Source organism: Sapajus apella, unplaced genomic scaffold, assembly GCF_009761245.1.
Source record: "Sapajus apella isolate SASKATOON/1434 unplaced genomic scaffold, GSC_monkey_1.0 scaffold208, whole genome shotgun sequence".
Classification (NCBI taxonomy): Eukaryota; Metazoa; Chordata; class Mammalia; order Primates; family Cebidae; genus Sapajus; species Sapajus apella.
The window spans coordinates 319,092-331,792 of NW_022437148.1; the positions used below are offsets into that span (position 1 = coordinate 319,092).

Genomic DNA, 12,701 nt, shown 5'->3' on the forward strand with positions numbered 1-12,701 from the left:
AGGAGGCTGAGGCAGGAGAATAGCTTGAACCTGGGAGGCGGAGGTTGCAGTGAGCTGAGACCATGCCACTGCACTCCAGCCTGGGTAACAGAGCGAGATGTTGCCTCAAAAAAATAAAAATAGAAATTACCCAATACAAAGAACAGAAAGAAAACAGGCTGGCCAAAAAAATGAAGAAGAGGAGGAACAGGAGGAAAGATGGAAAAAAAGAAAGAAAATGAGGGAGGGAGGGAGGGAGGGAGGGACGGAGAAAGTCTCAAAGACCACTGAGACTAAAATAAAAGATCCAACACTCTTGTCTTCAGGGTCCAGGAAAGAGACAAAGAGGGCAGGGCTGGAAACGCATTCAAAAAATAATAGCTGAAAACTGACCAAATTTGGCAAAAGACATAAATCTACAGATTCAAAATGCTGAACTACAAACTAAAAGCCCGATAAAATCCACACCAAAATACATCATACTCAAACTTCTGAAAAGACTAAAAGACAAAAAGCAGTGAAACAACACTTCACCTACAAGGGAAAAAACCATTCAAATAACAGACTTCTTATCAGAAACTAAGAAAGCCAGAAGGAAGTGACACAACAGTCTTCAAGTGCTGAAAGAAAAGAAGTGTCAACACAAAATTCTAGATTCGGTAAAAATATGCTTCAGGAATCAAAGGGAAATCAAGACATTCTCAGACAAAGGAAAATAAGAGAACGTGTTGCCAGCAGATCTACCCTAAAGGAATGGCAGAAGGAAGATCATGCAACAGAATGAAAAATGATGAAAGAAGGAATCCAAAAACATCAAGAAGAAAGAAATAACATGGGAAGGAAAAATACATGTAATTACAATAAAATTTCTATCTCCTCTTAAGACTTCTAAATTATACCGATGGTTGAAGCAAAAATTATAACCCTGTGTGAAGTGCTTCTAAATGTATGTAGAGAATTATAAATGGGGAAAGTATAGGTTTTTTTGCTTCCTTGAAGTGGTAAAATGACAACACTGTGAAAAGTTACATACACACACACACACACACACACACACACACACATATATATACCTATATATGTATACATATAATGTAATACTGACAGCAACCACTAACAACACTATACAAAGAGATAATAATCAAAAACAATTTAGATAAATCAAAATGAAATTCTAAAAAATATTCAAATAATCTACAGAAAGACAAGAAGAAAAAAGAAAAAAGGGGAAGACAAACTAAATTTTTAAAAAACATAAATAAAACGGTAGGCTTAAGCCACAACCTATCAATAATCATATAAATGTAAATGATCTAATTATGTCAATTAAAAGACAGAGATAGCAGAGCGAATTTAAAAACATAGCTATAAGAAACCTGCTTTAGGCCAGGCACAGTGGCTCACGCCTATAATCCCAGCACTTTGGGAGGCCACAGCAGGTGGATCACCTGAGGTCAGGAGTTTGAGACCAGCCTGGACAACATGGTAAAACCCCATCTCTACTAATAATACAAAAAAAAATTAGCTGGGCATGGTGGTGCGTGCCAGTAGTCCCAGCTACTCAGGAGGCTGAGGCACAAGAATTGCTTGAACCCAGGTGGCAGAAGTTGCAGTGAGCCAAGATTGTGCTGCTGCACTCCAGCCTGGGTGACAGCAAGATTCCATCTCAAATGAAAAAAAAATATATATGTATAACAATGTATGTTGGTTGAAATTAAAAGAATAAAACATGCCATGAAAACATTAATTGAAAGAAAGGAATGGCTATATTAATAACATAAAATAGACTTCAGAGAAAAGAAAATTTCAAGAGAGAGAGGAATAAAGGGATCAACCCAAATGCCCATCGATGATAGACTGGACAAGGAAAATGTGGCACATATACACCATGGAATATTATGCAGCCATCAAAAACGATGAGTTCGTGTCCTTTGTAGGGACATGACACATCATTCTCAGCAAACTGACACAAGAACAGAAAATCAAACACCGCATGTTCTCACTCATAGGCGAGTGTTGAACAATGAGAACACATGGACACAAGGAGGGGAGCACTACACACTGGGGTCTGTTGGGGGGAAATAGGGGAGGGACAGCAGGGGGTGGGGAGTTAGGGAGAGATAGCATGGGGAGAAATGCCAGATATAGGTGATGGGGAGGAAGGCAGCAAATCACACTGCCATGTGTGTACCTATGCAACAATCTTGCATGTTCTTCACCTGTATCCCAAAACCTAAAATGAAAAAAAAAAAAAAAAAAAACCAAAAAAAAAAAAGGATCAAGAAAAGATCCTGAAATAAAAACAGAAAAATCCATCATTATAGTTGGAGACTCAACACCCTGTCTTAACAAATGATAGAACAATTAGACAAAAAAATCAACATGGAGTTGAGAAGAACTTAACACCACTGAATAACAGGATCTAATAGACATTTATGGAACACTCTACCCGACAATAGCAAAACAAACATTCTTTTCAAGTATTCACCGAATATATCCTTACACCTTACCCTGGGCCACAAAACAAAGCTCAATAGTGAAGAACTGCATCAGGAGGAAGAAGGTGACAGCTAAAGAGTGTAGGATTTCTTTTAGGGATAATGAAAATGTCCCAGAATTGACTGTGGTGATGTTTGCACAACTCTACAAATATTAAAAGGGCCATTGAATTGTACATTTTAAGTGGGTGAAACATATGGTACGTGGATTATATCTCAATAACACTTTTTAAAAACACAACACATTTAAAAGAATAGACGTCATACAGAGTGTGCTCTGGTGGAATCAAACTAGAAAGAAGTTAATGGGAAGACAATGAAGAAAGTCTCCAAATGCTTGAAACTGGACAACACATTTCTAAAATCATCCATGAGTCAAAGATATTAATTTTTGATATTCATTCTTATTCGGTTTAATGTTTTGATTTGTTTTGTTTTGTTTTTTGAGACGGAGTCTCACACTGTCACCCGGGCTAGAATGCAATGGCGCAAAATCCTCCGCCTCCCGGGTTCAAGTGATTCCCCTGCCTCAGCCTCCTGAGTAGCTGGGATTACAGGTGCCCGCCACCCGCTAATTTTTTGTATTTTTAGTAGAGACAGGGTTTCACTATGTTGGCCAGGCTAGTCTGCAACTTCTGACCTCATGATCTGCCCGCCTCGGCCTCCCAAAGTGCTAGGATTACAGGCGTGAAAACTGGCACCTGGCCAGTTTCATGTATTTTTTTAAAATTTCCTAAAAGAAATAAACTGAATAAAAGTGAATATCAAAATTTGTGAGACATAGTTAAAGCAATGCTGAGAGGGAAATTTGTAACACTAAATGCTTACATTAGAAAAAAGACAAAGTCTCAAATCAATAGTCTGTACTCCCAACTCAGGAACATAGAAGACGAAGGTCAAAATCAACACAAAGCAAGCAAAAGAAAGAAAATATAAAAATAAATCAGTAACATTGAAAACAGAAACACAATAGAGAAAATCAATGAAACAAAGTATTGATTCTTCACAAGATTAATAAAATTGACAAACCTCTAGCAAGGCTAACAAAGAAAAAAGAGAGAACACACAGATTACCAGCTATTAGAATGAAAGCGTAATTACAAACAACTCTGCACATATAAATTTGACAATGTAGATGAAATGGACTAATTACTGAAAAAACACAAATCACCACAACTCCCCCAATATGAAATAGATAATTTGGATAGCCTGATAACTACTGAGAAAATTGAATTTGTAATTTAAAAACTCTTAAAACATAAACACTAAACTTAAAATTTTACAAATAATAGATAAGGTAATTAATTATACCCTTCCCTAGAAAATAAAAACAATGACAAATTATTTTGCAAGACTCACACCTGTACTCCCAGCACTTTGGGAGGCCAAGGTGGGTAGATCACCTGCAGTCAGGAGTTTGAGACTAGCCTGGCCAACATGGTGAAACCCTGTCTCTACTTAAATAGAAAAATTAGCCGGGCAGGGTGGCAGATAAAAGAAAAAGAAAAGAAAACTGCAGACCAATATCCTTCATGAATAGACACAAAACTCCTTAACAAAATATTAGCAATTAGAAGCAATATATAAAAATAATTATACACTATGATCAAGTGGGACTTATTCCAGAAATGCAAGGCTGGTTCAATATTTGAAAACAAAACAATCTAGGTAATCCACCATATGAATGTACTAAAGAGGAAAACATGATCACATTAATCAATGCAGAAAAAAATCATTTGTCAAGATCCAATATCCATTCATGATACTCTTAAAATTTAAAAAGAAACAGAAAGAGAGGGGAAATCCTTAACCTGATAAAGAACATCTGCAAAAGCTTACAGCTAACCTATACTTAATAGAGAGCAACTAAATGCTTTCCCCTAAGATCAGGAACTAGGCAAGGATGTTCACTCTCATTGGTCTTATTTAACATAGCTGTGAAATTCTAACTTGTGCCAAATGACAAGAAAGGGAAATGAAAGACCTGCGGATTGGAAAGGAAGAAATAAAACTGTTCCTGTTTGCAGATGACATTGTCTACATAGAAAATGTAAAGCAACTGGGATGGGGGGCAGTGGAGAAATGCTGGTCAAAGGATACAAAATTTCAGTTAGGAGGAATATGTTCAAGATATCTATTGCACAACATGGTGACTATACTTAGTAACAATATTTTGTATCCTTGAAAAATGCTAAAAGACTGGATATTAAATGCTCTCACCACAAAAATGACAACTATGTGAAGTAACACATATGTTAATTAACACAATGTATATTACTCCAAAACATCACAGTTCTACATGATAAATACATAAAATTTTATCTGTCAGTTTAAAAACGCATGATTTTGGCCAGGCACAGTGGCTCACACCTATAATACCAGTACTTTAGGAGGCCGAGGCAGGTGAATAACTTGATCAGGAGTTCGAGACCAGCATAGCCAACATGTGAAACCCCATCTCTACTAACAATACAAAAATTAGCAGGGTGTGGTGGTGAATGCCTGTAATCCCAGCTACTTAGGAGGCTGAGGCACGAGAATCACTTAAACCAGGGAGGCAGAGGTTGCAGTGAGCTGGGTCCACTGCACTCCAGACTCCGTCTCAAAAAAAAATAAATAAATAAACCAAATAAAGCTTAATTTTGCTTAAATGCAAAGTGGCTGAGCAAGGTGGCTCACGCCTATAATCCCAGCACTTTGGGAGGCTGAGGTGGGATGATCACCTGAGGTCAGCAGTTTGAGACCAGCCTGACCAACATAGTGAAACCCCATCACTACTAAAAATACAAAAATTAGCCAGGCGTGTGGTGGTGCACGCCTGTAATCCCAGCTACTCAGGAGGCTGAGGCAGAAGAATCGCTTGAACCCGGGAGGCGGAGGTTTCAGTGAGCCAAGATTGTGCCCTTGCACTCCAGCTTGGGCAATGGAGCGAGACTTCGTCTCAAAAAAAAAAAAAAAAAAAAAAAAAAAAGGCAAAGCAACCTAATTTAAAAAAACTAAAAGTAATAAGTAAATTCAATAAGCCTTCAGGATATATGATAAACATACAAAAATCAATTGAGCTGGGCACAGGTGGATCGGTTTAGGCCAGTAGTTTGAGGCTATACTGCGCAATAATTGTGCCTATGCGTAGCCACTGTGTTCCAGCATGAGCAACATAATGAGACCACATCTCTAGTAAAAAAAAAAAAAAATTGTGTCTCTATGTACTAGCGATAAACACATGGATATGGAAATTAAAAACATAATAAATACTGTTTTTAATTGCCTGCAAGAAACGAAATACTTAGGTATAAATCTAGCAAAACGTGTAGGACTTGTTGCTGAAAACTACAAAATGCTGATGAAAGAAATCAAAGAAGACTTAAATAGAGTGAAATATACCATGCTTATAGGTTGGAAAACATAATGTAGTAAAGATGTCAATTTTATCCAAATTATTATACAGATTTTCATGATTACTACCAAAATCCCAGAAAATTTTTATATAGAGATATGTAAGGGTATACTAAATGTATATGGAAAAGGAAAGGAACTAGAGTAGCTAAAACAATCTGAAAAAGAACAATAAGATGGGAAGAATCAGTCTATTCAGTTTCAAGACTTACATACCTACAGTAATCAAGACTGTGATACTGACAGAGGGACAGACATAGATCAATGAAACCAAACAGAAAACTAAGAAAGAAGCACACACAAATATGTCCAAATGATTTCTGACAAAGGTGCTAAAACACTTCAATGGGAGAAGATATGTTTCTCAAATGCACATCCATAGGCAAAAAGATGAACCTGAGTCTCACGCCCTACAGAAAAATTAACTCAAAACAACACATAAGATGTACATCTATAAAATATTTAGAAAAAGATAGGGGAAAATCTTTGGGATGTAAGCCTAGGCAAAGAATTTTTAGACTTGATGCCAAAAGAAGATCTATAAGGCAGGTCACAGTGGCTCACGTCTGTAATTCCAGCACTTTAGGAGGCCGAGGCGGGGGATCACTATCACTTGAGGTCAGGAGTTCGAGACCAGCCTGGCCAATGTGGTGAAACCCCATCTCTACTAAAAAAAAAAAAATACAAAAGTTAGCTAGACATAGTGGTGGGCACCTGTAAACCCAGCTACTTGGGAGGCTGAGGCAGGAGAATTGCTTGAGCCTGGGAGGCAGAGGTTGCAGTGAGCAAAGATCGTGCCACTGCACTCCAGCCTGGGCAACAGAGAGACACTCTGTCTAAAAAAAAAAAAAAAAAAAAAAATCTGTAAAAGGAAAAAGTAATAAGTTGGACTTCATCAAAAGTTTTTCTGTATGAAAGACCCTGTTACAAGGATGAAAGGACAAATATGTAAAAACCATACATCCAACAAAGAACGAGTACCAAAAATATATAAAGAACTCATAGAACCCAACAGTAAAAAAACAAACAAAAAATCCAATTAGAAAATGGGTGAAAGACATGAACAAACATTTCAACAAAGAGTATATACATATGACAAGTTTGCACATGAAAAGCTTTTCAACCACATTAGCCTTTAGAGAAATGAAAATTAAGACACTAATATCACTATATATTTATCAGAATGGTTAAAAGAAAAAATGACAACACCAAATGCTGGTGAAAATGAAGAGAAAGTAAGTAAATAACACATTACTGGTGAGAAGGTACAATGGTATAGCCATTCTGGAAAACAGTTCAGCAGTTTTCTCTCTCTATATTTTTTTTTTTTTTCTTGAGACGGAGACTCTCTCTGTCACCCAGGCTGGAGAGCAATAGCGCAATCTTGGCTCACTACAACCTCCGTCTTCCCAGTCAAGCGATTCTTCTGCCTCAGCCTCCCGAGTAGCTGGGACTACAGACATGTACCACCATGCCTGGCTAATTTTTGTATTTTTAGTAGAGATGGGGTTTTACCATATTGGCCAGGCTGGTCTCAAACTCTTGACCTCGTGATCCACCAGCCTCAGTCTCCCAAAGTGTTGGGATTACAGGCGTGAGCCACTGCACCCAGCCTCAGAAGTTTCTTAAAAAGCTAAGCATGTAGCCATCATACAACCCAGCAACTGCACTATAAGCATTTTACCTCAGAGCAATGAAAACTTATGTTCACACAAAAGTCTGTACACAAATGTTCATGTTCACAGCAGATTCATAAGTAATAGTAAAACACTGCGATACATACAACCCAGAAGTCCTTTAGTGAGTAAATAATTAAACAAACTGGTGCATCTGTATGAGTCAGCAATAAAAATGAAACAAGCTATTGATACACACAACCTGGATTAACTTCCAGAGGATCATACTTAGTAAAAAAAGCCAATTCCGAAGGTTGTATCCTATATAATCCTATTTATATAGCATTCTTGAAATGATAAAATTATAGAAATTTCATACAGATTAGTGATTTTCAGGGATGAAGGAGGGGGTAAGGAAGAAGGGATTTGGGTGTGGCTATAAAAGGGTAACAGGGGAAGGATCCTTATGGTGGTAGAAATGTTTCATATCTTGGCTGGATCAATGTCAAAATCCTGGTTGTGGTATTGTACTATAGTTTTGAAAGATGTCACCATGGCCGGGCGCGGTGGCTCATGCCTGTAATCCAGCACATTGGGAGGCCGGGGTGGGTGGATCATCTGAGGTCAGGAGTTTGAGACCATCCTGGCCAATATGGTGAAACCCTTTTTCTACCAAAAATACAAAAATTAGCTGGGCATGGTGGCAGGTGCCTGTAACCCCAGCTATTTGGGAGGCTGAGGCAGGAGAATCGCTTGAACCTGGGAGGCAGAGGTTGCAGTGAGCCAAGATCGATCGTGCCATTGCATTCCAGCCTGGGCAACAAGAGTGAAACTCCAACTCAAGAAAAAAAAAAAGAAAGAATTGACAGATATCACCATGGGGGAACTTGGTAAAGTGTACCTGGGTTTCCTCTGTATTTCTTAGAAATGTTAATAATTCTACCAAAATAAAATTAATGGAGATTTTTAAAGGCAATAACCAAATATAATATGTAAAACTTGACTGACTCCTGGATTTTAAAAACAAAAATAAAAAATCATTTTTATTTTAAATGATTAAGAAAAAAGAAATCAGGGTTGACCCTCTAGGAAAAAAGAAAAAAATTAAATATGAACTATTGATTAAATGATATTATTGGTTTAGTATTACGCTTCTTCACCGTGATAATATTAAGGTTGTACAGGAGAATACTCATGTCTTAGGAAATAAACACTGAAATATTTATGGATGAAGTTTCAAAATGTCTGCAATTTCCTTTCAAATGTGTGAGTCAACAAAATTTTAAAAAGACAACTATGTATGTATGCACACACACACATATAGACCTAATACAGATATAGACACACATACATGCGTACATATATGACGAGAGAGAGAGAGAGAGAGAAGAAAGCACACAAATGTGTCAAAATGTTAATGCCTTATCAATCTAGATGAAAGGTGTACAGGAATTCACTGTATCATTCTTTCAACTTTTCTGTAGGTTTGAATTTTTTTAAATAAAAAATTGGGGGACTGGCCGAGCACTGTGGCTCATGCCTCACTTTGGGAGGCCAAGGCAGGTGGATCACAAGGTCAGGCATTCAAGACCAGCCTGGCCAACATGGTGAAACCCCGTCTCTACCAAAACTATAAAAAATTAGCCGGGTGTGGTGGTGCATGCCTGTAATCACAGCTTCTCAGGATGCTGAGGCAGGAGAATCACTTGAACTTGGGAGGCAGAAGTTGTAGTGGGCCAATATTGTGCCAGTATACTTCAATACTCCAGCCTGGGTGACAGAGCAAGATTCTGTCTCAAAAAAAAAAAAAAAAAAGAGGGAGGAAGGGAAATCAACTTCCAGCCTGAGAGTGTGAGCAGCTCTACTAACCCACTCCCCAGTGAGACTGGGAAAAACAAGTTTTGGGGCGTTTGGGGGGTTGTTTTGAGACAGGATTTCACTATTTCACCCAGGCTGGAGTGAAGTGGCACGATCTCGGCTCACTGCAACCTTAGTCCCACAGGTTCAAGCAACTCTCCTGCCTCAGGCTCCTAAGTAGCTGGGATTATAAGCATCTGCCACCACACCCATCTAATTTTTGTAGTTTTAGCAGAGATGGGGTTTTGCCATGTTGATCAGGCTGGTCTTGAACTCCTGATCTCAGGTGATCCACCCGCCTTGGCCTCCCCAATGTGCTAGGATTACAGGCATGAGCCACTGTGCCCAGCCAAAACTACTTTTTAAAAATCAACCACTGACAAGCTCTGGAAATGGTCCTAAGGACAAACAGCAAATAGAGAAACATCAACTCAAGGAAATCTATGAATATTCAGTAAGAAAGGCAATAGTTTGTGGTATTTGAACCAAGATTGCTTCTTCGCTACTTACTGTCAGCTAGTCAAGTAAAGACTCCTCTCAAGACCGCTACGGATGAGAACACGCAGTCCCCTCTTCCCACAGACCAAGGACATGGGACTCTCTCACCCAGGTCCTAGTAGGAGGGCTTTCTTCCCAGAAGCAGCAGGACATTAGTGCTTCTCATCCTGCTACCAGCTAGCCACCTGTTGATGAGGCTAAGTCCTGGGTGAGTGTGGTTGGGAGTTGGGGACTCCCTTCTTCTACCCAGCCCGTACTCATAAAATGGAGGCTATACCTTAAGTTCAGTGTGCTGGGAATACTGAAGCCTGGATCACCCCTGCCCTGGCTCATAAGGCAGTGGTTTCACAGCCAGAGAGGCAAGTCAAGAGGACTTCAGGCCACTGTCCCTACTCCCATCAAGTGCTTGGCTCCTGGAGCAGAGTATCACTCAGAAAGAAGCTTACCATTGTCTCCACTTCTAGCTCAAAAACACTGACTCAATAATTTTACCTAGAGAGATAGCTCCTAATCTCTTCTGCGAGGAACTGACTTGATTTGCAGTGGTTTGGAGTTCAAGCCTAAGGACACGTTCAGGAATGGTAAATGTTGTGGTGAAAGGCAGGTGGGAAAAGATTCATGGATTTAATGAAGACACAGCCTAAACTATAGGCTGGCTAGTTTGTAGAAGAGAACTGGAAAATATAATGGCTGGGAGGAGTTTTTTCAGGATCAGAATATCAAACACTAAGTTTAGGCCAGGCGCCTTGGATCTAAGACAACAGCAGTCTTGCTTTTAGTTCCTGTAATCCCAGTAGCTTGGGAGGCCGGGGTGGGTGGATCACTTGAGGTCAGGAGTTCAAGACCAGCATAGCACACATGGTGAAATCCCATCTCTACTAAAAATACAAAAATTAGCCAGGCGGGGTGGCACGCACCTGTAGTCCCAGCCACTTGAGAGGATGAGGCAGGAAAATTGGTGGAACCCGGGACGCTGAGGTTGCACTGAGCCGAGATCATGCCACTGGACTCCAGGCTGGGCAACAGAGCGAGACTCCATTTAGGAAAAAAAAAAAAAATCAAATACTAACATTAGAAACTATTTAAAGGAGCCAAAATTTAATTGTATTAGTTTATAGAACAACTTTTATGCTCCATAGCATTGTTGAAAACAATAATCAGCTAACAATTACTGGAGTTCAACAGCTATTAAATCTGATAACTGGTTAGGAAGAGGGCCCTATCAATATCACTGTCATTTGAGGCTGAACAGTAGGCACACCCAAAGCTGTGCCTCCTTGAGGAGCAATATCAAAGGCTTAACACTGTCAGGGTACTATGGTTTGGATATGGTTTGTTCGGCCCCACTAAGTCTCATATTGAAATTTGTTCCCCAGTCCTGGAGGTGGGGCCTTATTGGAAGGTATCTGAGTCATGGAGACATTTCCCTCCTGAATGGTTTGGTGCCATTCTTGGAAGAATGAGTGAGTTCTTATTCTTAGTTCCTGCAACAGCTGGTTGTTAAAAAGCACCTAGCACCTTTCCCCCCATCTCTCATTTCCTCTCTCACCATGTGATCTCACTGGTTCCCCTTCCCTTTATGCAATGAATGGAAGCAGCCTGAAGCCCTCACCAGAAGCAGATATTGATGTCATGCTTCTGGTACAGCCTTCAGAGCCATGAGCCCAATAAACCTCTTTTCTTTATAAATTATCCAGTCTCAGGTATTCCTTTACAGCAAGATAAATGGACCAAGATAGGGGGCAATTGACTTCATTAAAATAATCTATGCAGTCACTAAACAAATAATAAGCGGCTCTAGAGGTGGGAGGCCAATACTCAGAGTTCCTGCAATACAGTATCTGAAAAGCCCAGCTTCCAACCAAATATATATATAGGCCAGATGTGGTAGCTTAATGTCTGTAATCCCTGTACTCTGGGAGGCTGAGGCGGGTGGATCACGGAAGGTCAGGAATTCAAGACCAGCCTGGCCAACATAGTGAAACCCCTTCTGTACGAAAAATATAAAAATTAGCCAGGCATAGTAGTGGACACCTGTAATCCCAGCTACTCAGGCAAGAGAATTGCTTGACCCAGGAGGCGGAGTTTGCAGTAAGTTGAGATTCCACCAATGCACTCCAGCCTGGGCAACACAGCAAGAGTCCATCTCATATTTTTATATATGGGGCATGAAAAGAAACAAGGAAGCATGAGCCATACTTTCTGTGGTTATGATAGGGTGCGGCATGATGGGGGAAGCAGACAAGGGAAACTGCAAGTGAGAGGAAACAGTTATCAGATTGAACAGAAAAAGACTTCAGCGTAACCATTATAAATATGTCCACGGAATTAAAGAAAAGCATAATTAAAGAAGTAAAGGGAAATATCATAACAATATAACTCCAAGTAGAGAATATCAATAAAGGAACAGAAATTATAAAATATGATAAAATGGAAATTCTGGAGTTGAAAGGTAGAATAACTAAAATTAAAAATTCACTAGAGAAGGCTCAACATTATATTTGAACTGGCAGAAGAAAAATTCAGTGAGTATGAATATACATCAATAGACATTATTCAAATGAAAACCAAAAAGAATGAAGAAAAATGAACAGAATCTCAGCAAAATATGGCACACGATTAGTCACATTAACTTATGCATACTGAGAATACTGGAAGGAGATGAGAAAGGGAAAGAGGAAGAAAAAACACTCAATTAATGGCCAGCAACTTCCTAGATTTTTTAAAAAAACAATAACCTAAGGCCGGGCATGGTGGCTCACACCTGTAATCCCAGCGCTTTGGGAGGCCGAGGCAGGAAGATCACAAGGTCAGGAGTTTGAGACCAGCCTGGCCAATATAGTGAAACCTCATCTCT

At 39.4% G+C, this 12,701-nt stretch overlaps 1 protein-coding gene across 1 annotated transcript in view; it reads right to left on the bottom strand.

Annotated features, from left to right (window-relative positions):
• SPECC1 (sperm antigen with calponin homology and coiled-coil domains 1) overlaps nt 1-12,701 on the bottom strand; it is a 331,903-nt gene that overhangs the window by 302,238 nt on the left and 16,964 nt on the right. The window lies entirely within an intron of this gene.